The sequence below is a fragment of the Neopelma chrysocephalum genome, unplaced genomic scaffold (assembly GCF_003984885.1).
Source record: "Neopelma chrysocephalum unplaced genomic scaffold, ASM398488v2 Primary Assembly neopelma1_88, whole genome shotgun sequence".
NCBI classification, from domain to species: Eukaryota; Metazoa; Chordata; class Aves; order Passeriformes; family Pipridae; genus Neopelma; species Neopelma chrysocephalum.
In genome coordinates this window covers 3834414-3862389 of record NW_020897750.1, presented here as the reverse complement: position 1 = coordinate 3862389, position 27976 = coordinate 3834414, and the positions used below count along the sequence as shown (strand labels likewise).

Here is a 27976-nt window from a genome sequence, read left to right as displayed (position 1 = left end):
GGGGTACCTTTTGAGACAGTTGAAGAGGTTTTTTTTGAGAGATTTGCCTTTTTCAGTAGTCAAAATTTTTACGACCATGTTTCAGTGATTTACATCACTAAATGCGTGGTACACATCATTTAATCCAGATCCGAAGCTGTATCTGGGATTTAGCTTCCACGTAACCCAGAGTCCTAAATTCCAGAAAATCTGAAGTTGTATATGAACAGGAATGTTTCCTGTAATGCTCCTTGGTGTTCAAGGGAAGTACCTTTCGTAGCACCAGAGCAGCCTTGGAATTTTTCTTCAGTCAGCTTGTGTGCTGGCCCGAACATCTCCTGTGTGGTGAGAGGCCGTACGTGTGGAACGCTGATGAGCTGTAGCAGATCAATGGACTCGTCTGTGCGGAAGGAGATCCGGGTGCCTCTGCAAAACTCCCTCTCTGCTGGAGGCAAATGAATGAGATGAAGGTCAGTGAACAACCTTGTGCTCAAGCTGATGAACATTTCCTATGGGTCTGTGAGGCCTGTTTGGATGCACGGAGTCCAGCCCACAGTCCCCTCACAGTACCTATGCCTGTTCTAATCTGTGTGTGGGACTCGCTTTCTAGTTTGGTGACAGAGTTCAAGTTTTGCTTCTCCTGTTGAACCTTCTGCTGAAGGCTGTTCAGGTTTGTTTCTGTGTTTGTTCTGGTGCTTAGAAAGCAACAATTCTGCAGGCTTCATTCACTGCCCTGTGGCTGGGATTCAAGTACATGAAGATAGAGACTGGGATTATGTTGCTTTTCAACATGCTTTCCCAACTTCTCTGTTAATGGTACAGTTTGGAGCCTGTACTGTAAAACTGCTCTGCCTCCAAGAAAACATGACTGTCAGTATAGTGTAAGGAGCCAGGGAGGAAATTTAGCTGGTTAAATTAATACCAATTTCCTAATATATTTGTCTTATTTTGAAATTGACTGCTGGGAAGCAGTAAGTGTTGTTTGTCTCTTGATGCTTCCATATGATGTTCTGTCCACATTCCTGGAGTACTTATATATGAAATAGAAATTAGGGTGCTTGATAAAATAGCTCGCTTTCTGAATATGTCTATTTAATGGATAGACTGGGGCTTTTGTTAAGTAAGTCCCATTAGGGGGAACGGCTGGCTGTTGCTGTCTGGAAGATTTTAGCCTTTCTTGCATCATAAGCCAGGCACTAACAATGGGGGCATTTAACATTCCTCCAGGCTAAATTTAAAATGTGTGAAATTATTCCCGTCTCTACTTCATATCTATCATTGGAGAATAAGGGAAATTATCTTCGATACTTGCAAACTTATGAGGCAGAAATTACAAAGAAGTAACTGCTGCATCAAATACCCCTTCCTTTTTCCGGAACAATTAATGGTATAAAGTGTGGATGAGGTAAAAAGCTGTACAATGACCCCTTTCTGCTGTTAGCCCTAGCTAGGTTAAGACATGTCTGATGTTACAAGATTAAGTTGTTAAGAAAAAGAAATTGATAGCAGATGCTATGAAAACATCTTTAAGTCCTGATTTGCCGTCAACAAATGTTCAGAAACATTACCTCTGGAATTTTTTGTCTTGGAAGACACGTTTATGCCCATGCTTTGACAGATTTGTCCTCAACATTATCTAGATGATATTCAACTTTTTTGGTTCAGTTGCATCTTCTAAGAAGGAAAAGGATATGTTTAAAATGTCTCATCAGAATGTTAAATCACAGCTAGAATAAATGCTTGTTTTTTGGGGGTTTTTTTTGTTTGTTTTGTTTTGTTGGGGTTTTTTGTTGTGTGGGTGTTTTTCAATATGAATAATTACCAAAAAAAGTGCCCTAATAGTAAAAAGTCCTGGAGGTATGTTATCACAGGGTGCTGTTAAATGTGCCCTCCCCACAACTGTTTTCCAGAGGGAGCAGTCTGTCTTTTGGGGAAAGATTTGCGGATGTAGGTGCTCAGGGAGAATGGAGACTCTTGCTTAATATCAGCCTCAATTCAGACTTAACAGGGTTCGAACACAGAAAAATTCAGAGTATGTGCAAAAGCCCCCTTCAGTAAAATTGAAAGTACTGTAGCGTCCAACATGTCACTGAGTGGACTGAAGGTGAAGCTCTGGTTTTAAAATGAATGAACATTATGAGAAACACTCCAGGAGTCAAACCTAATGTCTGGATACTACTGCATTTCAGAGCTCCAAGGAGCCAGAACACTGTCCAAATTCTTTTTCAAAAGCCTAATTCCATGTAACAGGCCGGAATGCATACCTGTGTTCTCACAGCAGGAGTACCCCGAAATTTTTAGTGTATGTCTTTCTGAAATGTCAGTTAGCTGAAGGATGATTATGATTCTTTGCATAAAGGAAAACACTTTTTTTTGGCCATGTGCAGACCTCCCATCTTTTTTTCACCAGAAAGGAGAAAAGTAACATCTGGAACAACTCTACAACACAATACTGTGCTGCTGACTGCAGGTGGGTCAGTGGGAGAATGCTGGTCACATTTCAGCACAGTTGTACTCACCCATTGCAGCTTTCTGACATTGTATCACAAGCTCAAGGCAGGGCTAGTGGACATGGCAATAAAATTACTGCATGTATTGCTAAATTAATTCATTTGCTGACATTGTCACGTGATTTCTGAAATATATGAAGGAAGTTTTAATTTCCCTTTTTTGGCCATAATTACTAGCATGAACAAATTGACTGCATGACCAAGCCGTCCCTCAGTTTTATCATAGATTTTCTAAGCATTTAGCACAAAGGTAAACACTCACATGTGCTGCAAGAATTCACTACCACTGTTATGTAGCACAAAATCCAGCAGGACTGTGATTGTACATCAAATTTGCACAATGTTGTGGCCAATTCTTTGGGATCATCCAGCAAGTGGGGAGGAAAAAAAAAATTAAAAAATCAGAGTGTGCAGTGCAAAGAGGTTTTTTTTAAACCAGGAAGACAATCCTGGTTATCCCAGCTTCTGCTCCATGTTAGATCAGATCCCTTATCTCAGGTTAATGCTGCACTCATCTTGCTCCTCTGAATGTGGTGTTGCAGAGCTGTAGCAGCAACACGGCAGCCTTGGAATTTTTCTTCACTCAGCTTCTGTGACACAGACACAGTTCCATTCAGCAAGGAGGATGCACGGTACAGGTGAAGAGTGACACCTAAAGGCAGAAATGTGCCCGAGGCTCCGGCAAGGGCAACATTCAGCAAACCCTTCAGCCTGTAAATCGTCTGCTTGTTGTACTTCTTCTCCAGCCAGACTGACTCGGGACAGTTCATCATGTGGTCTGGAGCGTTTCTTGGATGCTCCAGAATTATGGACAAAGCATAATTCTACATTATCAGTAAGTTTTTGTTATTTTTCTTTGTTTTCCAGTAATTTTTTTGTGTATGAATGTCTGTAAATGGCTCCCTGTAGCACAGGGGATAACAAGAAATATGGTCAAGTGAACAGAACTGGGGGGGTAGATGACGTGGTGCTAAGCCAATTGGGGATGTGGGTACTTTTGGCCACCATCAATCTCTTCAAAACTACTTGGAGTTCTGGATGTAAAAGACTACAAAGAATTTAGATGATAACCTTTTATGACTTTTCACCTGTCTGGTCTGTGGCCAACTTGAAATTTTATAGTGACAAATTCTTCCAACAGAGCATGCAAAGATACATCCAAATACATGTTAGCGTATTTATCTTCCCTTTAGACAGCTCAGCCTTTAGAAAGCAGTACAACTGGGCAACACTATCATATTAGGAAATTGCTTTCAAATCTCTGCTCTAGTTGTTGTGTTGGTTTATTTCATTTCTATGTCCACTTTAACAGAAAGGCATTCTCTGAACCATACTTTAAGTATGCCTTCCTTCAATTTCTGTTAATATTATAAACAAGATCATAGATTCAGGAAATGGTTTGGGTTGGAAAGGACCTTAAAGATCACCTAGTGACCAACCCCCCAGCCATGGGCAGGACATATTCCACTAGATCGGGTTGCTCAGAGCCCCATCCAGCCTGGTTTTGAACACTCACAGGGATGAGGCATCCACAACCTCTCTGAGCAACCTGTGCCAGGGCCTTACCACCCTCACAGTAAAGAATTTCTTCCTAATATCTAAACCTGCCCTTTTTCAGTTTAAAGCCATTCTCCCTTGTCTTGTCACTATACTACCTTGTAAAAACCTCATCTCCAGCTCTTTTGTAGCCCCTTTGGGTACTGGGAGGTGCTGTAAGGTCTCCCTGGAGCCTTCTCTTCTCCACGCTGAACAGCCCCAATTCTCTCAGCCTATGAGGGCAGGAGGTGCTCCAACCCTCTGATCATCTTCATGGCCTCCTCTGGATCCACTCCAACAGGTCCATGTCTTTTCTGTGCTGAGGACTCCCACGCTGGATGCAGTACTCCAGGTGGGGTCTCACCATTACCACCAAACTACAGAGATCAACCTTGTCATATATTAATTAGTCCTTACCTCTATAACAAATTCTTTAGCAGTGGAGACAATCAGAAGTGGCAGACTGAAAGAAATCATACATGACCACTGTGAGTAATACTGTTTTAGGCTAAACTTTCATTTAGCTCTATACAACTGAAGCTGATGCTCCCATACAGAGCAAACATTATGACATTTAAAAAACCATGCATCTTGCCAAGTGATACAGCTTTTAATCTTCTGTTTTATGCTCTAGTGCGTTTATTTATTAGGGGATACTCCATCAGCTCAGGAAATGAGTTCTCTTAAAGATAATAGCATTCAGTAATTATCACATCTCTCATTTCCCTATGTCAGAGAAGCCATTTAAAATGATGATCACATCCAAATTCCTGCTACATTGCCTGTAAGATGTGTATGACAAGTAAAGAAAAAAATGTTACTGAATCAACATTGCAATCTTGCTATGAGGAGCTAATGAGTTTGCATTTCATAGTGAAGTGCATGCAAGGAATTCATATTTTCATTGATTTGATGTTATAGGTGGTACACAGTTAATACTCAGGGAACAACTACATAATATAGTAAATGCACACAAGAGCACTTCGGTTTTTTCTTCACAGAAGAGCATTAGGAGGAAGAACAGTCAGAGCAGCAACAACACAGAAACTAAATGAAAAATTACAATTAATTCAACAAGCTAAATGGAAAATATTTCCTTATCAAATTTTTTGTAAAACAGAATCCAGTAAGGCTTGTCTCAGATGGTGAGTTTCTGTCAGGTGTTTCTTTAAGTGCTATGTATGTGTGAGTAAGTCATATCACAAATGTTCAAAGGCAAGTTAGGAAACTAAATGACATTGCATATAGGCAGCAGTTCATTTCAGTTGGTGTGGTGGTTGAAGAAAATATGCCTGGAAACATTTTGGCACAATAGCTTTTTTTTTTTTCCTTACAACATAACACTGAAATACGGGTGTAGACTTACCCCCAGGTCACTGCAACGAAGAGGAAATTTTATATTCTCTTCCTTCCATTCTTTTTAACTACTGAAGAGTACAATTGCCTCAGTAGTATTAACAAATTAATCTACCAGAGTGGGGGATTTTTTGCAATTACTCAAGTTTTTATGTGAGAATGCATTGGATGTTTTAAAGAGTTTTTATGTTGAAAGAAAATACAGCAGGTTGTTAAGACTGAAAGAAAATCATTTCAGTAAAGTTGTGCTAATAAACTGATAATAAACACTAATGAACTGATAATGCTACTTAACTGCTGAGCATCTGGTTGAAACAGCTCTGAAACTATAAGCAATTTGGTTGTTGATGCTGTATTCAGCATTTTTAACTGATGAATAAACATCTGACAGCCATGTTGATTGCAGTCATCACTCTTCTGGAAATACCAAGTTTAATGAGCACAATAGAACAAAACAACACCCGATAATTGTAAACAGTCTCCCTGTAGGCAAATGGTTGTTCATAATATCAAACCAGAACTTCACCTTCAGCTCAGGTCAAAAGTTGGTTAAATACCACATGTCCTTTTGGAGTGTTAGGCTTCTGTAACCATGTGTGAGATTACCCCTAAAACACCTACACATATGAATGCACATCATGGGTAGGGACAAGTGGAGAGCTGAGGATGGCCAATGTGTTGTCCCACCCTCTGAATACAGGTGTGCTAATTTTGCATTGCAGAGAAGCAGTGGATTCCCCATCATTCCCCTCCATGCCAGGAGGACTTCTCTAATTCTGCGTGGGGCTCTGAGAACAATTGCTGTTTTGGGGGTTGTGGCCTTTGATGTCAAATAATTCAAGTTGTAGGTTTTGCTTCAGTTGGCGCATGATGTTTTCCCTGAGGTTCAGTAATGCGAACTGGAATGTTTATTGTCACACAGACTAAGAAGTAGTCTATGGTTTGCCTGTGGGAGCCCTTCTCTAACTAACTCATATAGTTCTGACCTACCCATTGAGACAGTTTCAAAGATTAAGGCAGGCAGCTCCTAAGGCTGAGAAAGAAAATTACTATTCTTCAACTGAGCAGGACGTAAAATAGCAATTAAAAGAACTAATGTGATGGTGATAAAAGTATGGGAGGTGCACTTTTATCCTATAAAGTACTCCTTAAAATTTAACACTTTCTCTCTGTGTTCTTGATACCCTAAAAACTCATCCTCCCCTTTCAGGACAAAAATGTTGTAGGAGCAGAGTTCACTGGTGTGATGCATTAATCTCCTACTCATCTCAGTCATAGATGCCAGAGCAGCATAGAGTTAAAGCCTCAATGAGAAAGGGAAATTCAGGTACTTGCTGCAGTCATTTCTGCACCTCAAACCTCATGTGTACATTCTCCTGTACTAACACCACTCACACAGGTCCAAGATTGTATCCCTTCGTCGAGCAAAAACTCCTCCTTCATTACCTAAGAGGAGATTTGGCTGAACAGGGTCAGAATCAAGGTCAAGCCTTATATACAGATGGAGGTGGAGAAAGAAACTACTTAACTGCTGAGATTAAATGTAATTATTTTCTGTAAAATAACTAAAATAGCAACTCAAGTGGTTTTGGTTCATTTCTCTTTTTTACTGATAGTGACTCATTTTTTCAGGTGTGAGAAGGAGTTAAAAGCACAGTTTCTCTACAGCAGTGTGGTGTAAGAGTCTGGCAGCTCCATCCCCTTCTCTGCTTCCTGAACCACCAACCACCACCAGACTTTTCTAAAAAGTATAATAATTTAAGGAAATTACCTACCTGTGTCTTCTATCCTGGACTAATTATATTTTTTCAGAAGGAAGAACCAAAAAGACACAAGATTTAAAAATTTTTGTATGAATAACTACTATATGTATGTGATTGAAAATAAAAGCAAGTCTTTAAAACCACAGAATCATAGTGTGGACTGCTTCATGAACTTTCACCTCTCAAGCCCTGCTTTTCAAGAGTATTATTATTATCAAACACAGTACAGTCATGTTTGGCAATTGCCCTCTGGACAACAGTGAAGCAAATAAAAAATATTTTGCCTTGCAATTTAGATATAGTTAGTTTTAGTATTGTGGTAATACTCTGGCTTGTGGTGGTATACATTTGACATGATACAATATTTTCAACCACTTCCTTGACAAGATAATTGAAGATTGAATAATATACTGAAGTAGAAAACAATTTACTGCCAGGGTTAATTCTATTTTGTTTCTTTCTAATACTTTGGTATTGAGGAATGGTATAAAAATGTTGCCTGTGCTTACTTTAGTGCTTTGATTACAACTGTTTTTTAAACTGATGAAATCCATTTACAACCAGAACTCACTTTGGTTTTCCTCCAAATACTGTGCATAAATACTTTTTATACAAAGCCGTAACATTTATGTAATGAAAGATTTAATTAGAATGGAAGTAAGAAGGTACTCTCAGTTTAAAAAAAAATTAAATACTTTTCATGTTTTATCTTGGCCATTTGTTATTTTGCCACTTTGGTTAGTATACTAGATATGAATGAAATATCTAACATTTCCAACGGCATTCTGAAGTTTCAACACCACCAGGACATTAAATCAAATTTTAAGGAGGGAAATGTGAAACTCATTCTGTATTGACATTAGATTTTTGCAAAATTAGTTACATCCCTTTTTTAGTCAAAGATAGATCAATTGGCACAAACAGCACAACCACAATGTGTCCTGTTGCTTTAATAACTAATCTTTTATATGTGATATATACATATATATACATATATTTAGGCTGTCAGGATGTCGATTTTGGTATCTATAGTGTGCTCCTACTTCATGTGTTACTGTTTGTGATTCCTCACTTGTCTTAGTAGAAGTGCTACAAATCAGGACTGGCCATCTGTGAGCATACCTTGAACAAGTTGCAAATTCAGTCTCCTACATTTGGAGCTAAACTTCCCAAGATGGCTACAGCACCACTCAAAATCATGTGCAGAAAACCAATCACCCCCCTCTTCCCCACCTGCTTTTCTCAGAAATACAAAATTGTCGAAGGTGTTGCAAATAACAACACTAAGATGTTCGTTAAAATACTTTTGTTATGTTGATGATGCAAATTTTTATTATCCTGCACACAGTCTGAATTAAAATTTGCCTGGACCTCCTGGTATTTAAGGATCTGTGAAGTCGGATATCAACTAATTATAAATTATAAAGAGATAGCTTGCATGCCTACAAAATGAAGAAACAGAGGTAAGAGATTTGTTATTAACTCATTTATGGATGCTAAAGCACGCAAGAGCTAGCAAGAGACTGCAGGTAAATTTAACTACATAGAAAGTAAAAGATGGTACAAAGGAAATACATATATAAAAATATTTTGTGTGAATAATACCAGAATTTCAGCCACATCTCTCTGTTTCTTTAAATAGCATTATAGGACCATGGTATTGTCCCAGAAAACTGTCTGTTCTGGTGTGTGGAAGGAAATAGAGGTTTTGGTCACAGCATTCATCTTAACGGTGTGCCAGCTGCCCGTGCAGCTTCACTGCAAGTACTTGAAGCCTATTACATAAAATAAAAAACAGGCTTAGCACACAGGCATGCAGATGGCAAGATATTAAACTGAAAGATTAAATAGTATGCTAATTTCACGTGCCTTAGATTATCTGATTTTGTTCATTATTTGCTTTAACAATGAAAAAGATGAACACAGTGAAAAGGGAGCTGCTTTGTTTTCTTCAGAGCAGAACAGATGTGCATCAGATGCTGCAGTCCTTTGTGTAAAGAAATACATTTCATTCTGCAGCATTGCCAAGATAAAATTAACAAAATCATCTGAGTTTCAGATTTCTTTTCTTGAAGATTTAAATACTTGATTTAAAGTGTCTGTGGAACAGTCAGTGGTTTGCAGTAAAGTGTGTTTCTGAGACAGAATAGAGTGTCTACAGTGTTAAGCCAGTTACAAGTGGGCATGAACATTAAAATACCTGCTTTCGGATATTGTTTTGCTAGCATTCTGTAATAGAAAGTTCTCCAGCAGTGTCATAAAAAATATCCTCTGAAACCCTTCTTGGGTAATAATTACACAACTAATGGTAACATGGACGTCAGTCTGAGCTTTAGCAGACATAGTTAATCGGTGCAGCTCCATTGCCTTCACTGTATTTGTGGCAGTATCAGTAAATTAACTTGCTCAAAACATCTCCCACTGGAGAAAATCCACATTGCAGTCCATCTTCTAAAACAGAATAATTCCTGTTATTTTTCCTATGCTTCATACCATATTTGAACATCAGAAGTATTAGGTAGGAAGACATACTGGCATTGGAGTAGACTAATGCACTTAAACAAAAACTGCTTTAAAATTATATTTTCTATGTATAAAATAAAGTGAATGCTGCACCGTTGATGAGAGGACCTCCCAGCCAGACCAGGACAGAAAAGGGATGGAAGGAGATGAGCCAGTGGATGGAAATATACAGAATGTTTCAAGTCAAAAGATGAAACATCTCTGTAGAGAATTACAAACCCAGCAGCAGCAAGTATTCCTTGGACACAGAAATGGCTAAGAAGGCAACCAAGAATGAAGTCATCTTGTCTACAGTCCTGGAGCGGGAGGTGTGGTCATGCCACAGCATTCTAACTTCCCTGAATCCAGAAATGTTTAAGTCAGTTATCCAGTGAAATCTCCTGTACCATGTCAATTTGCACCAGGGAAGAAGACTGCAGGTACAGTGATGTAAGAGGAAACCCCTGCTGTAGATTGGAGTGTGCCAAGAGGAAGTTCATGTGCACAGCTCAAATGACTGCTGATTTATTGATGGCTCATGTATGTAGTATTTTTAAAAAATTATTAAGATATCAGTACAGGTTTGGTATTTTGGTTTTGTTTTTTGGTTTTGGTTTGCTCTTTTTTTCCCTCCTCAAGAAAGACAAGGACAACTCTTAGCTACAAATGATTTGAGAAGAAAGAAATACCTGCCCACACAGTGGAATTTTGGAAGGAATTCCTCTATTCTTGCCTTTTCCAAATTACGTTTAAAGACTGCTCTGGTCCTCCCTTGTTTTTTTTCTGTAAGTATTTTTCTTCTGAGGACCATTTTATGCATAGTGATACTCAAAGGACTCCAATGTAAGGCCCCACAAGCAAGAAAATCTTGGTTTTTCTTAATTGCAGTGTACATCTCCTTTTAAAAGCTCCCGAATTTGGGTTGTCCACTCATGGAAGAGCAACCACAACATTTGACCTGGATGTGCAGTCACTTTGTCTGCTTGAATAATTTCAAGGACTGAATAACCCAACTACACTTGTTTTGAACAAATATGAGCCATCCGCAGGCTCATGTTTATTTATGCACACTAGTGATCAGACCACTTAAAAATAAGTTCACAATTTACATGCAGAGAAGTCATAAATCAGAGGGCAGACTTCTCTAGCGAAACACTTCAGAAACTTTTGAGCTAATGTAGCTTCAATTCTTGGCCTTGTTCCACTAACCAGGTAAGTTTCTTGAACCACTGACACCAGCTAGCCTACTGTCAAAAAGAAGATGGTTTATTCATATTAAAATCAAGTAATGTCATGTCTGCTTCTCTTTAGAAGAAAGAAAAATGACAACGTAACAATGGAACTTGTCAGACTTTTTTGGAGAAAATACACTGCTTGTATTGGAATAAGGCAGCCATACCAGTGGGGAATACAAATCTTAGAGACTATTTTTAAAAATACTAATACGTTTCTCCAGGAACTGTGAAAATATAAGTTCTTCAAATTTTCAGTGATCTTCAGATAAATAATTTATGTTTTTCCTCCCACTCTTACACAGCTTAAAAAATGTGGCTCTTTTCCTCTGGTGATTTCGTATCTAATGTATTCCTATGGTTATCTAACAATGATCAGTTCATTGAGATTAAAATAAGAAATAAAAAATATACTCCTTCATATTTTGTTTCCTGCATGTGCAGAACATATGGTGAAGTTTGCTTGTTTAAATCTCTCCCTGATAAGCCTTGGAGACAATGGATCTATTTAAAAGTTGTAAAGGAAACAATTGACGCCAAATAGTTTCCTGTAATAGAAAAGAGAATTCTCCCCAGTCGCATCCAGCTAAGGGTTTGGATCAGCATCTGATCCCATAGTATATGTTAATCCCCTTATCTTAAGCTTCATTTTAAACTGTCACACAAACCAAGTAAGTTAGAGATAGATTTGGTCAGACTGTGTTTGGGTTTGAATTTTTTTCTTTTAAAAAACAAGAGATTAGTAACAGATGCTAAACACCCTCTATTTGTCTACTGTTCTTGAAGTTGTCGGGGTACTTCTCTATGGACTTTTGGTAGTTGAGGGTCAGAAAATATGTTTTGGAAAAATGTATGCCAATATTTTTCTCTGTAAATAACAGCAGTTTCCCAATTCTGAGCTCAGGTAGACTATGATATGTATCACAAGGGACTAAGTGTTATTTGTAGTTGTACAATAGTATAATCCAAGTAATAAAAGCACTTTGTTTATGACAAACTCCTTTTTTTTTCTCCATCTTTAATTGGTAATGTGGTTGTGATTTGCATGCTGTATGATTTGAACATATCCGTTCAACCTATTTTCATTTGTGATAAGAGTGCCTTTTCTAGGGCACTATTCTTTTCTATTTCCATGCAATGGGATAAATTAGATAAATTACACAGAGATGTGGACAATGCAATCAAATACTAGGACAAGGAACAGAAAAAAATTACGTGTTTTCCACTTAAACAGGAATTAAACACTTTTAAAAGCTTTGAGGGCTATCATTTTAGAGTGAGATTATTCTTTGCACCAGCGGTAATAAAAGACAGATAATGTCTCACTGGTGGCTCTGTTTTGTCATGATTCAAATGTCATGGCACAGATTGTCTTGTCCAGACACAGAGCAGACACCTGAATGAGTAGATTCTCCTATTCCCAACTCTATGTGTATCATGGATGTGCCTGCCTCCAGAGGTGCTGCAAATGTGGCAGACTTGCCCTGTGCCTCGAGCCTGTCTGTCTGACAGCTCCCTTACGTGCTCCTGAGACTGTGGCATCAACCCACGCTCTGACCCTACTGGGTTCTGCTCTCCTGTCACAGGCTTTTCACCCAGCCCTCCCAGGCACATCTCCCTCCATGGGCCCTGGACACACAGCAGCTCAGCCCCAGAAACTCAGATTTCAGTGAAGTGCTCAGACCTTGCAATACATACCTAGTTTGTTCGCTGTGGATCCATCCCCTTCAGCTCTTGCTTTCAATCTTTATGTCAGGACTAAACCAGGCAGAGGGAGCAGCTAAAGCCTGAATTTGCCTTACCTCTTTAGTGTGTACGTGCTGTCTCAGATGTGTGATACAAGAACACTTGGTGCTTTTGCTGGTGTACGCTTCTGTCTCTCTTCACTGGTGATATTGTGCCGTGGCTGACTGCGAAAAGAGGATGTATCAAAGCGCTTGTGACTTTAATGATGCTGTGACAAGGAAGGTACCACCACGTGCTGTTGCTTCGATTGACTCTGTGTGGCTGTTTCTCCTCTTAATGGATTCAGCTGTAGCTGTGTGGGTAATGATGATGACTGATTGTAATGGACATAATAAGACACATTCCATGAGTGCAAAGTAGTTGGACTGTAATTAGTCATGTGATAAGGAAGTATACATGGTACATTTTATGCTTGGGTTCTTAAAAATACAAGCTGCCAAACAAAAAGAATGAGATACAGTTTCTTTGGTTTTTAGGTGGCTCGTGTACATTAGTTAGTGTCAAGCCAAAGAGTGGCAACCTTAGAACAACGGAAGTTACTCAAAAGATCAGAACATTCTTATGCTCTGACTGCACTTGTACACACTAAATTTGCTTGCAAATGTGGCCTGAAATGCTCCTTGTGTGCAATGCCCTGTAATTTTTAAACATGCTGAGTAAAGATTTTACTTAAAAGCATAAACTAGTGGTTCCACCATAAGGAAGTATTTTACAAAGAAGCCCTTTGAAATTTAAATAAGATAGTCTTCTACCTGACGATCTCCACAGTTGAAGGGAGAAAAGGGCATGTTTTAAATTCAAAAAAAATACAGGATGTACTATGAAAGGTAGTGAAGTGAAAATAGATTAATAACTATTGCTATGTGCAGCCAGAAGAAAACCTTCCAGACACTAAGCAAGAATCTGATTCCTTCTGGAATACCAGCTCTTCTGTAGGAAGAGTGTGGGACTGGAAGACAAAACTTCCAGTACTTCGCAAGAAGTTTCCAGCATAACCCCGAATATATCAAGTTATGCTTCAGCTTTTCCTTCTTTGAAATATGAATAATATTACATTTCCATGTGTTGTGAGATTTAGCAAATCCATATAGCAACCTGCTTTGAAAGCTTCAAGAGGCAGGAGTTACAGATGCCAAAATATTACCAGCCATACATAAAAAGATATAATTAGGATTATAAACTCAGAATTTAAAATTAAGCAATTCATTAACACTTCACCCCAATTGTAAAGTGTTTCCTTCATGAGGATTAAACAATGACCCATGTCTAAGAAGCGAGAAATTTTTCCAAGGGCGTGTTTCCATTGCAAACCCTTTTCTGTCTCTGCTTGTTCTAAAAGTAATTTATGGCCAGGGGATACTAAAGAAATTTCTCTTTGGGGCTAATGACTGTTAGAAAATCTGTTTATATTTCAAGTTGTGGAAATACATAGTACAAAAGCAACATAAAGACTGTCGATCATACTGCTCCATCTGCTTTACACTTCAAAAATAATTTCCAGTAAACAAAACAGTGAAACATTATTAAGAGAAGCAGTGTGACACAGCTAAATGGAAGTTGGAAAGAAGCGTCCAACAATGCAAAAGCATGTACAGTTAGATATTCCAATAAAATGAATCCACTTCAGTGGGCTCAACTGTGTGAAAAGGTTGTTAACTTTTGGGGTGGAAGTCATACCTTTAAGTTTGACAAAATAAGTTTGGTTTGACTAGGTAAAAAATTATCATAAGATATTCCAGGACATAGCATTTAAAAGCCCAGTTTTGTACCACTTTAAAAAGTATATTAAAATAATCCTTATTCTTACATAAGAAGAGAGAGGCAAGTCTTAGGAACAAGACAGCTTTTTTGTCAAATAATTCACAAGTTTTTATGGCAAATATGAGTAGAAATGTAAATTACAATGGTTTATAGAGTAAGCAGGGGTCACAATAATTGTCACCTATGAAGCCAGATTATGGTCACTGTACCACTGGAGTAATTCTGCAGATTTCAATGTAATTACTCTGAATCAACTTTGGTGGAACTCTTGTAGAAAATGATGCCCTTAAGAGATTTACAGGCAGATAGAAGAGATTCTTATGAGTATGGAAATAAATTCAAGCACAATTAAAGGGAGTACAATATTTTTAAAGCATTTGATATATTTTCTTACTTTTTGTTTTCTTCTGACCCTTAGTTCCTTTAGTAGTTTATACAGGGATTCCACTTTAATTCTGTAGTTCTCTCACTCTGTTGCCCTGGAGCCTATCTTCAAATTTATTTTTTTTCCTGGTTTTCCAAAGCTTTTAATGATTCAACAGACATGTTTGCATCAGTGTCTCTTATTATTATTGCTTCATCCATAGATATTTTAATCTTTACTGAGATATTTCATGACCTGTAATGTCAGCCATTTGTTTACATATGCTTTGCTACTACTAGGAAATGCAACAACTCAGCTATTTCCTGTGGAATGATGGCACTGCGAACACAAAGTCATAAAAAAAGTACTGAGCACAATTTTCAGGACCAGAGTTTGTTACACTGTTGCTACAACCACTGTGAATGCTATCAATGGCATGCTGTCAATGTGAGTGAATGCTATCGTGACAGAAACTGCAAAAAAAATTTTACAGATGCCAACAATCAGTGGCAAAAAAGTTCTGAAAAAAAGTTGGGTTATGTTAACTTGGTATGTTAACTTTTACTGGTTTTGCTACCTTTTAATGAAAAGTCTGCAATTAATACATTCAGTTCCCATCCCCTTCAGTTAGGTTTAAGATCATGCATCTGAATACACATGTATTTGCTAGTCAAAAATAGCAAACCTATGCAATCCTTAAAAATGAATATGAAAAACTTAGTTTCCAGTCATTTCTATAACCTTAAAAAAGTGAGATTTGATTAAGCAGGAAAATTTATATGTGTAGCCTTAGTAATTTCAACAGCTCAGGAAGTGTAATAAAATAGTGCACAAGCTGTAAATGTTGGAACAACACATTAGATTGTTGCCTGTAGACATCCACCTACTGAAACTGTAATTGTGCAACTTTCATTGCATGAAATTAAAAACAAAAATAAAGGATAAGCCTCAAATTATAGAATTTACCAATAGATAAACAGAATTTCTTGTTGCCATGTGAGTACTGATGATCATGGCAAGATATATGAACCATCATTTGTACAATCAACACCTTCTCTGTTTAAAGTGCTCTGTTTAAGAAGCTCTTCCTGTGTTCAGCAAAAGTTGTACTAGCACTTGCACACAGGATGATGCTAAGTTGTGTTGCAGCAAGAGGAATGAATTCATTGAAGATAACTACAATGCTTTTACATGTTGGAGAGCTAAAACAAAGGAATATTCAAAAGCCTCTCTGCCTGGCATTTAAAATTTGGTCAGCCGAGAGCCATCAATTATAGAAGTATAGAAATTACAGAATTATAGAAACACTACAATTTTGGAAAAGAAAAAATCTCTCTTCTGTGTGCCCCTCTGGCCCCCTGGCAACTTGTCTAGACTTTGGTCTGTCCCTCCACACAGTCTAGCTTCTGTTGATGTGAGAGCCTTTTCTTCAAAACAGGCTGCAGTCTGGGAGAGCCTTTGTGTATTTCTCAGCCTCGGTGACCCTTCATCTCATTTCAAATCTCAAATAAAAACAAGTCCTTTTCTCCAACTCTCCCTATACATTTTAATGTCTCTCTTCCGCTGCTCTGATTTAACTCTTGACTGTAATATTCCCAAACAAAACCTTCATTAAGATAGACTCCAAAGTTAAATGTAGAAAGAACCAGTTTGAACAAGTAGTTTCTGTCTGGGCAAGATTGTTCTCTACTGTATATTTACTACTATTTCAACCAGTCTGGTTTTAAGTATCTAAAGCTAATTAGCTTCTGTAAATTAGATTTTCTTGAAGATTGTCCTCAAGACCTGTAAGACTTGATGTAAGAAATACTTTCCTAGTAAAGTCCCTATTTTTTTTCTTTTTTTACCTGGTACTTATGTAACTATACTCCCAAATATATTTCAGGCCTCTTTTTCTGCACCTGCACCAGTATAGGGCCAACAAGCTCACTTCAAACTTCACTGGCATTAGCCTACAGATGGATTTCACTAGGGGGCCAAAAGAACTTCCTCCCACTGGCATTGAGCCTCATCAAATGTTTGTAGGCAGTGTTCTCTATCCTTGATTGTCGTTTAGCCAAAGAACACAAAATGGCCAATAGTTCTAAAGGGATCTGTGAATCAAGCTGCCAAACTTCAGATATCACTCATTCTGTACTTTTTGAAAATAAAGTCCCTGTTTGTGCACCAAAACTGGAAAATGCCCAAAATTAATTGTCACTTCTGAAAATCCCAGATAGCCACTGTACTGTCTTGGTCTTTCTCAGAGATTTAATCTTTGTGGTAGCTGTTTCTCTTTGCTGTTTCTTTCTGAGCAGCTCACTCTTTGTGCACAATGTGCTATGTCTTTCTTTTAGTCAGTGATGTAAGAAGTTTCTAAAGTTATGACAATATTTTCCATATATTTGCATCTCTGTAAAATGCACAGTAGGTGGAGATGGAAATTATATTTTTCATTGATCCTAAGCTCCAAGTTTCCTTGTTGAAGATGTTTAATTAAAAAAATAATCAAATAGTCTAATGAGATAATTGTTAAGGCATTCACATACATTTACAAGGCCAAGGAAAATTCTATCCCAAACAGATGCTCATTAGTAGAATGAAGAACGAGGAACTAAATCTTTAGAGGAAACTAAATTACAATCAAATTTACAGTCTTTTAAGAGAGGTGACTCTCTGAAGAGGAGACTTCTGTATTCAGAGGCATATTCTAGTACAAATATACAATATTTCCTTGTTATGTGTGTTGGGTTTTAACACATTTGTAAATCCCACTCATTCTGTTTACTTGAATTAATAATGTATCTTTGAAAAAAAATCATATTCCTACAAAGAGTTTCTTCTGTGCCCTATCTTCACATAAAGTAAAGAAGACAGAACATATAGTAACACAAGTTATAGCCACTATAAATTGAACTGAAGCATGGAAGCAGAGTTTTAGGATAAAATCTATTACAGATCATTAACATCTATAAAAACCCCTCTTATTTCAGTAAGACACTAACCTGTAGAAAGAGGAGGTGGGCCCTTGCCATGGAATATACAAATGTACAGAGACTAAAATGAGCTCTGGTTGGAAACAGAGATACCAATATACCCAGTTCATCTGAAAATAAAAGTAGATAGTTATCAACTTAAGGAACTTGTATTACAAGAAACTTATATTTAAATTACGTAACTAACAATATCTCAGGTTACTGTAGCCTCTTAAAATGTAAATTAGTTCTACTCATCATCTTTATTTTTGTTATGACTTACACAAAGTCACTGACACTATTAAGTTATGGTAGACTCACTTTCATGCTCAGTCCTTAATACTTTAGTTAGGTATTTAGTTATGAAACAGTTACAGCCAAACATTTTTTAATTTTTTCTAAACCAACTGTTTCAACAATTTATTTATTTATTTATTTAAAATAGAAATTAGTCTTTCAGAATATCATTCTGAAAAAGTTTATCTTCACATAGCCTGAATTCTGGGACACATGTGGGGGCAGTATTCTTTGCAATTAAAAGTACTTTTCCTATCGTGTGACTATATTTTTTCACAGTCTTGTCTCCACACAGCAGGAAGCTACTGGAGAAACCCCAGAGGAACGCACCCGAGAGGCTCCAGCCCCACTGCACAAGTGGACAGTGGGGTTCCCACAGTGGATTTCATACCTATGAGGGAAAAAGAAGCCTTATTTAAAAAAAAATAAAAATCAACTTTTCATATCATCAAGTGGACCTTTTCCTCACAATGGTTTGTCCCACAGGCTCCAAACAATGGGCCGTGTTTGAAAGCTTTGCCATTATGGCTTTTGTTTAAGTTTGAGGACCAAGACTGCCAAGGATGGGGAGCAGCCAGAAGTAAGATCATCCCCGAGAAAACCAAACCAAACAAAACGCCTTTGGGGCCAAGAACAGGCTGCCGTCACCAGGGCTGAAGTTCACCCCCGAGAGAATCAATTCGCAAGTGACTTTCGAGCGAGGGCGGGAAGGGGCCGGGGCCGGTCCGGGCGCTGCGGGAGCGGGCGGGGCCGGGCGTGTGTCAGCATCTGCCCCGCCGCCTCGGGGGCGGGAGGGAGGGAAAGTGGGAAAGAAGGAGGGCGCGGCGGTCGGGGGCGGTGGGCGGTGCGCGCCCGCCTCCCCTCGCTGCTGGCGGCCCCGAGGGGCAGCGACCGGCGGGGCGACGTGGAGCGGAGCGGGCAGCGGCAGGGCCGGGCCGGCGGGGCCGGGCGGCCGCGGTGGGTACCGGGGCGCTCGGAGAGGCGGCTGCTGGCGGCGGGCCGGCCGTGCACAGCGGGAAGGAGGGATGGAAGCGGGGAGGAGGGAGGGAGCCGCGGGGCGGGGAGCGCCGCCGCTCCCGCCCCGTCCGCGGCGGGGCTGGCGGCCGGCGGGGCAGGAGATGCTGCTCCGCGCTGCCTCCCTGCCTGCCCGCGCTCCCTGGCAGGCGCCGAGCATAGCCTTGCTACGGGGGAGGGCGAAGCTTCGGGCTCTCTCGGGCTCCTGGGCTCCCCACCGCCGCCCTCCGTGCGCGATCGGCGGCTCTGGAGTGGCGGTAGGTCCGCGGCTCCCGGAGAGCCCGGCGCGGCCGCTCGGAGGTCGGGGGGGAGCCTGGCGGCGGCCTCCAGCGAGGGGGTCTGTCCCGAGGGCAGGATGGATGGATGGATAGCCGCCGGTGGGTGTGTGACCGCCTGGCCCCGCTTCTCGCAGGATGGCGGGGGTGCCGGCGGCGAGGTGCGGGAGAGAAAGAGAGAAAGGCCGCAGGGAGCGGCGGGTGGTGTTGGTGCTCCCGCTGGATCGCCTGCCCGGGTCCCCGAGGGTCCGCCTGGGCTCTCGGCGGCAGCAGGACACACTTCTGCCGGCGGAGAAGGGCTCGGCTTTGCTTGCGCCAGCCAAACAAAGCAGCCCCCCCCCCACCCCTCGGGCATCTTAACAGAGGGGAAAACTTTTTTCCTTTATTAACGTTTTTGGAGGAGCAGAAACGAAGTATAAATCTGTTGGCCGGCGATGAGAAATAGCGTAGGTTTCATTGGCTTTTTATCTCCCAGCAATCGACACCTCCGCAGACCGCAGGATAATCTCTCTCATATTCTAGATTGTGTCATTCTCTTTAAATTGCATGTTTAAAACAACAAAGGCAGTGACTTCATAGGGAACCGCCAGGAGCTGTTCTGTACCCCTCCTGTTTACTGGGGAAACATTTGGGAACCGGTTTGGTTTTGTAGGTAGGATCAGAAGTAAATGTGGGACATGGAAACTGTAAGGTTGGTTGCTGGTAATCTGTGTCTAGCCATCTTATTAAGGTGTGAGTTTTGGAGAAGGGAATATGAAAGCCTTTGCATGTGGAACTAGCCGGGGCAGTAACTGAGATCAGTTCATGAAGCCTTTTCAGGGAAGAGAACGTGTTTTATGAAACTGTACAGTGAAATTGGGTCAGAATACACAAACCTTTTCCTGGGGGCTTAACCTCATGTGAGAAAGCAATCATTGTATATGTATGTTCCGAGGTGTCATGACTCTCGGGTCATTCGTTTGGGCTCAGGTTAGTGAAATGATGACCTTTAATACCCGAAGTAATGTTTCCAGAGCAGAACTGCTTCCTGTGTTCAAATTAAACATCAGGCCTCTGACTGAACTCTGCCTGTGCAAGTCTGTATTTGGAAGACCAGAAATCTGTTCTAAAGGTATTTCTTCAAGAGTTAGAATCAACCAGGATAGAGAAACAAATAGAAAAACAACTTAAATAGTATGGTTCTTGTGCAAGAAATCCTGATGAGGAAAGAGTAAATCTAGTTATAGGATCTTTTGGTAGTGCAGTTACAACAGAATTTGCTACCACTCCTAGTGCTATCAAACGTACCTATCTATTCAGCTTTCACATTGAGCATATGTGTTTCACTTGGAGTGTCTTTTTGCCAACAAGCATGTCTTTCCATAAAGAGTTTTAAAATATAAGCAACAACTTAAGGAAAGAAGTGAATGACAGCAAGAGAGAGAAAAATATGCACTCTAACTTTTAAAGATATTTTATTACTCCTTTTTAACCTAACAATCCTGTCTGGTGACTGGAAAAACACATGACTTGTATTTCTTCCATAATGGGACTTTTCTTTTGCTCATCCATGATAAAAAAATTGAGCCTTCTTTACATGAGGGTTTTTGTAATGATTTGTTTCTCTTCAGAGTGTGGTTGGTTGTTGTTTTTTCAAGTTAAAGGTGCAATAAAAGTAAATACTTTTGAACATACCAGATGTAAAAGGAGACTGTATCACAGGGTGTTGTTATAAGAGCTTAATTAAAAAAAAAATCTCTTCATTCTGAGACTGTTGTTGAGTGGAATTGGAGGCTGTGAGAACCACAGGCTCAAGGAAACTTGAGTGGATGGAGGAGCACGCACGGAACAAGGAAGTATCTGTGAGAAGGATGAGCTGAATATTAAGGGATAAGTGAGTGCACAGCGTGTATATTCACCAGGATAAGAGAGCCTATGGAGAGGATGCGATCCAGCAGTCAATTCACAGCTTCACAGGCCCTTGAAAGTAAAAACAAGCTGTGTGGATGAGTGGTAAATAACCCCTGCAACTGGTCATCACGAGCCTGTGATAACTTGTGTGTAGCATTGTAACTTGTGCATAGCATTGTCATTTTCGATGCCTTGAAGGGAAGTAGTGAAGAAGCCTAGGAAAGGGAGGAGATTGCATTCCTGCGAGTGGGAAGTTACCAAGGCACAAATGTTGCGTTTGCTTGTTCCAGTGGGAAGAAAGTTGTTGTGTTCCTTCTTTTTTTTTTTCCTTTATGGTGGGATCTTTTTCAGCTCTGTGGGTCTTATAGAGTGAGTATCACAGAGAAGGGCTGCATTTTTCTAAACTACCGTCTTTTTTCTTTTTACTTTTTAAAGAGCACAGCAGAGCAAATATTTTTATTTTTACATGTGGAACAGAAATTATTTGGCACAAAGCTATTTTTCTCTCAACCAAATGGAGGTATGAACAATAATAATTAGTGGTTGTATAGTACAATAAATCTTCAAAGTGCCTTCAAATCTTAATCAGCAAACCTTAATGGCATGCTATTCCTGCAAGAGAGGTAAGTAATTAGACAGATAAAATGAGACTGGGCAGACTCTTAAATGGCGTTTATTGTTGAAGTGCCAGTCAGTTTGACAAAGCTCTTCTTTATCACTGAAGTCTCTGAATGCTGCTGTATGTTAAATGGCTTCAAATATTTATATGTCGAAATACACGACAGTATGGCCCAGAAGGCCTTGTTAATTTAGGAATTCTCTTGTTCAAAGTTCTTCACAGTTAGGGAGACCTTACACTCAAGAGTCTCTCTAGTGGTTGTTCCAAGACTTATTAACTTGAACAAGAGTAAGGTCAACTCTTTAAGGGGAGTGATTTTCTTTTGAAGAGTTTTCCAGTTTGCTTGTGTGACTAGCCTAGAACCTGTAGTCTACTGATGGTAAAACTCAAAGTGAGTTCACCAGGAGTCTGTTAAACCTAAGAACATGTAAGTATTGATCTGGATACTGCATTTTGGACCCTTGAGAGGGAGTGTTGGTTATCAGCCCAACAGTCTGTCAATCACCCTTTTTTTTTCTCTGCTTACAGAAAAATTGACTGAAGTTTTGCTGTTTTAAAATGAGCTAGTTAGTGAGACAAAGAGATTGAAAAGCAAGTCTTGGGGTACTGTGTCATGGTGCAGAAAATATTAGTAAGCAGTTGCCCCGGGCTGTTGCTTACCATGGGGCAAGCATGGATGGAAGGCTATGAATACCAGAGTAAGTTAATGTTGTATGTCGCCAGTTAACTATTAATGAAATCTGTGCATCTGTAAAGAAGGGTGGAACTTCAGAAAGAAGTGTTTCCCAGCCCCACCTCCTCCTGAAGTACAGAGAATGAAGCTGGCATTTACAGATGGGAAGGGCAGAAGGCGACTCTTTGGTGCCGTTTTCATTTTGTCCTGGCTTCTCTTTCTCCTGGGCCAGTTAAATACCTGTTGAGGAACTAGGCCTATTCTTTGTGCATCATTATCTATTAAAATGCTTTCATAAAAGGCAATGAATTGAGTAGGCCGCCTTGGGACAATGATATGCCTTGTGAATTTGAAATCCAATTGCCAGGATAGAGATCTCCTCCATTTATGGCTCTGTGTAGGAAGAGTAGCAGAGGTGAGAGGGCTTTGTTCTCAGGGTTTCATCTGTTGTTCTTTATCTTTTATGTGTAAATTTAATGAGCCACAGAAATGTCTGCATGTAATATGTCAAGAATTAAAGGAGACCCAGTATTAAAACTGATTTTTGATTGGTGGTATTTATTGGGAATAATGTAGTTTTGCAGTACATTGAGTGTTATTAAGGATCTGTAGATGATAGGGTAATGTCAGATTTAGGACTAGGTATTATGTCAGCTCATGGTTCCTGCTTCAGTCAGACATTAAATTAGGTAATATGGGGTCCTTGGAAAAGAAAGGGAAGGTTTATCTCCTGTTTTATAGTTTAAAGTTAAGCAGGAGGAGAAGAATTGACTGACCTGAGAATGATGAAAATTTAAGTGCACAAATTTGGAACTGAACACAAACCTCTTCATGAATTAGTCTGACGCTCTCTAAAACCCCCACTTTTTTAGTAGATTTTGAGACTTTTAATTTCTCTGTGCTTCTGCTTTGTCAGAGGGAGGATATGGTTTGCTGGAGTTTCATAGTTTCTTTATCCTACTCGGATAAAGATTTTTTGTTTGTTTCTTGAAAATTGTCTTACTAAAGAGTGCTTGTATCTGTGGAAGAAATACAGGAGGGAACATCCTGTAAATCTTGCTGAAATTTTGAAAGTGAATCTGAAAATGGTTTGCATGTGGTATTGGCATCTTCTCTGACTGTATGTTGTGTAGGTACTTGGTTTCAGGCACATGTGGAGAGGTACCTCAGAAGTGGTATATATGAAGTCTGTTTTATTTAGAAAAAAAAATCTTGAACTGAAAGGCTACTTGGGTGACTTCTCTTAAACAACACTGTTGCAACTTGCATTTGTGCTGTAAGCTTGAAATTGATGCTAAATTTATTAGGAAACACTCCTATTTAACTCTATTTCTCAAGTAAAAGAACTTAAGCAGAGTCTTTTTCCCGGAAATCTGGTTTTGTTCCTTGCTATATAATCTGTCGAGGGTAGAATGCTATTAGATCATATAAATACTTCATTTTTTGAAGGTAGAATGTGCTTTTCATCATAATGAATGCTAAACTCTAACTGGATAAATCAGTGGAAATACCAGGTTCTCCTGTGTTTCATATCCAGTTTCACAACAGCTATAAAAGCTGTTTTGGCTACATCTGTATATGTATATAGGTGCAGCTGATGTTCTCCAGCAGCCAGATGACAGTAGTCTTCCTTGCACATTCCAAGATGTCCTTGTGTATTGGAATCTTAGCACCATGCTGTGTGCTGTATAAAACTGACCATGCTAGTTCATTGTAATAGCATAGTTATACCAGTGTATTGGAAATGGTTGCATTTTTTGTCAACTTAAAATGCTATTTTAGAGTAGATGTTGAAAGTCATAAAGGTTTGTTAGTGGAAATAATTTTTATAGTAAAGTTACATGCTTGGAGATTTAAGCTTCTCTGAGTCTGCTGTCTATTCTATAGTCTGTCTTTATTTTTATTCATGTAATAGCCAGTGTTGTGCTTGTGCAGTGGGCAGGCCCTCAAAACCTGTCAGAAAAAACCTGAGGAACTGAGTGCAAAGGTTTTCTAAGTTATTACTGAGTATGGACAGAACATGGCTTATCTCATCATCTCAGGGGTTGTAGACACTCTCATTTGCAGCTCCCTGTTTGTGCAGGGGAATTGGTTCCCAGTGATTAACTTTATGTTTCAGATGGGGATTTTTTCCTTTTTAGTATTAATTTCTTTAGCATCTCAACAGTGTGCATATATTGTACTGTGTTTTCAAATTTTCATATAGACGTGAGTGGCTACGCAGGGGACATTAAAAACCACCCCACTAAACCTGTGACGCAGGTGCTTCCAGGGATTTCTTAAGGTCACCAGGGAAAAGTAATGGGACTTGACTCATAAAACTATGTCTGTTGCAAAGCAGTTTTTCAGAAACCCTGTAGAACATTTCTGTTGAAATAAATATTAACTACAAAACTCAAGCTTGCAAGCAACCTTATTTGGTGTTAAATGTGTTCCATCTTCCTTGATGGAGCTGTTGACTTTTTCAGCTAACCACTTCTATATATTGTAATTTTAAAAGATTACATGGACTAAAAAGAGAGCTAAATTAGACTTTGAAACTTCAATTGTTAGAAATAGCTGTGCTTCCTAGCAAAGTCATGCCTGGTTTAAATGATGAAAGATTTGGACTTGCACATTGCCTTGAGCAACAGAGGGGCAAAAAAGTGGAGCATTTTGATTTTTAACTATACACGAATAGTCAAACTTTATGTAACTTTTTTACCTAGTTTGCTCATCAGAGCATCAGCACTGTAAAGCATCTTGCTCATTTTTCTTCTCTCACCATAATTCATCAAGTGCAACAGTATATTATTACTGATTTTGACCATTTCTCTCTTCACATAATTTAGTATTTCAACAAAAAGAAAACTTAGAGAAGGGAAATGGAGCAGTGGTTTTGCCTTTTAGTATCCTTGCTGGAAAATCAGTAAGTGCAAAATCCCCTCCTAGTGCTTAGGATTATGATCAGTGAAATAATAGCTCTCTTTTCCCAAGTCAAGGCAAAGTTGCATTTGCCTTCAGTGAATTAATGTGGGAGTTTGAATCCCAGGCAAGCAAATGGTTGATATGGCTGTACAAGTTCTACTTTATTTCTTTGCTTTTTAATGTCAGTGAGTAACAGCACACGTGTTACTTTGAGAGACATCTCTGCAGTAAACGTCGCTGACTGGACAATTGTGTGGTTAGGTTTATGAGGAGTTATCCCTCCAGCAGCCTAATTAAAGACTATGTGTAACTTCCTTAAATGGGGTGTTTCAACAGGTGATAAATAATGCTTTCTCCTTCAGAGGTTTTCTTATGGTATTTCTTTCAAGTGCCTTAGTGTGTTTTAACTATTTTTCAATGATTGAGGTGTATTTTTTTGTTTGTTCTTCTGAAGCTGGCTTGCTTTCATCTTCTGTAAGTCTCAAAATTGGACTTTTTCACATTACTTTGATATTTAGGAAATAAGAGAGTACTGCCTATATGCATGCATTAATCAGAAATTCTTTTGTCCATATGCTCCCTCTGCCCTTTTCAGTAAAGGATTTATCTTGGATAGGTTTCTAGGAGGATAGAGATTATGTCCAACCTTCATAGACTCTTTTGTGTATCTTCAGTCATCTTTTCTCTGTTCTTAGACCAGTGGCCTTGACTTTGAAGGAATTTCCTCTTAACCATTTGAGAGAGAGCTTCAGAAACACTTGAAGAAAAATTCAGCTTATTAATCAGTGCTAGAAAATAGTACTGAAAGTGGCAGCAAAAAAAAATAGCACATCTAATGAATCCACTGAAATATTAAAAAAAAAGTTGCAGTCTAGGAAAAATGAAGATTTTTATGATATTTTTCCATAAAAATAACTTTGACGTTTTTGCATGCTGGTGTTTGGCATCTGAGTTGATACACCCTGAAGAACAATGAGGATCTCCCTGCTAACTTCACTGGAAATTTGAGTAGGGTGCAAGTGGAATACAAATGCTATTGACATCCTTATTGATATGTAACATTAAAATAGACAATGCAGCATATGTCTGTATGTCTGTAAATGAAAAAACTGTTCTGTAGAGGAATAGCAGTTGTGAGCTGTTAAATGGCTTGTATCTGAAAAAGAAAGAAATTATTTTACAAGGTAGTTAGAATACCTACTCAGCACCTGGAAAACTTGGACCTATAAGGTCTAGCTTGTGAAAATGGTGTTAGAAAATCCGTATTTTTTGGCAGAGCAAACAGTTCGGGCAAAAAGGAAGGTGGAGAAGAGAAGGGAGGGAGAAGAAAAAGGTTGGGCTTATTCAAGTTGAGCTGGGACATCTTCAGTTCCCTCTAGTTCAGGTTTATGGGCTTTACCAGAATGTCCTTATCCCATGAACTGGTGGTGGAGGCTTCTGTGAGCAGAGGTTTCTTCCTCATAAAGGTAGGGATGAATTTTCAGACCTTCAAAGCTGCAAGTACTTTTGGTGTTCCCAGCTTAGTGGTCATGTTTAAGGCCTTTGAGGGTTAATAATTATCTGATGTGTATTGTGGTATTTTATTTGTTTGTTTTCTTGGGGTTTTGTAGGGTTTTTAGAACTGTTTACTTTCTTACCCCTTTTTATTTGTAAGGTTGTTCAACTCTGAAAATCAGAAATTTGCCTGGGAAGTCTGCTACAATGATCCATTTAATAAGAACTGCAAGAAATATACACAATACATTTTTGAGGAAATGCCAAAACTTTAGACTTAGATTTCCTGAAAGAAGTTTCTTCTGATACTATTTATCTGACAAATATACATGCTTAGTAAAGCAAACTAATATTCAAGAATCTTAAATTTTGTACAGCTTAATTTTTCATTGTGCCCTGTCATTGAATCCCTTGAATGACCTTAATAAAGAATTTGAAGATTATCTGATTATAAAGATTTGCTTGCTGGCAGTGCTGAAAGTTTGTTTCATCAGCTATATAGACTCATTTATTGAGTGGCTTTGCAGTGAGGTTATCACATGTATGGAACAGCCAAATCAGCCTGGAGCTTTAAGCACGTGGGCTAACACGTAAAACTGAATTACTGAAATAGCTGTGTAGAGCTCCTCTATGTCAAATTAAAATGTGTATGCTCACCATGATGGGCACAAGACTTGGGTGTTTGAGAAGTGTGATGCATTCTAAAAATTAGTGGGTTTTTTTTTTAATTCTTTTTTGTTTTCAGAGGATTTTTGATACCATTGTATCACATTAGCACTAGCGTTTGTTTTAATCTATTGTCAAACAGTTTCAGTAAGAACAGTTTTTTCCCAGAGTTCTATCCTCTGTGTGTTTGAGCATACGCTATGTAAAGGAAGAAAACCTTAAGCCTACTTTTTGTTGTTTTGTCACAAAATACTAATGAAAATCCTAACAATGTTTTAATAGTATTTTATTTGCATGCAGTGTCTTCAGCGGAGAAAATATTTAGTATGCTGGAAGATTGTTAGGATTTGTTGAAAGAAAACATTTTCTGTTATTTTTGGTAGCTGCAGACATTTACTGGTGGTTGATAAAAGTCAGGCGACTTTGAAGCATGACTGC

The 27976-nt window shown here is 39.1% G+C and overlaps 1 protein-coding gene and 1 long non-coding RNA gene across 2 annotated transcripts in view; both read left to right on the top strand.

Annotated features, from left to right (window-relative positions):
• The first annotated feature begins 53 nt into the window (after positions 1–53).
• On the top strand, positions 54–7570 carry LOC113972118. Its single transcript, XR_003535771.1, has 3 exons — positions 54–449; positions 3236–3324; positions 4463–7570. It is a non-coding gene; the product is annotated as an uncharacterized LOC113972118 (long non-coding RNA).
• An 11562-nt stretch (positions 7571–19132) lies between these two features.
• The window catches only part of PTPN13 (protein tyrosine phosphatase, non-receptor type 13), a 117840-nt gene continuing 108996 nt past the window's right edge, over positions 19133–27976 (top strand). Inside the window, exon 1 of the mRNA XM_027692787.1 lies at positions 19133–19271. The gene's annotated coding sequence lies outside the window, so the exon portion shown is untranslated. The remainder of the gene's footprint in view (positions 19272–27976) is intronic.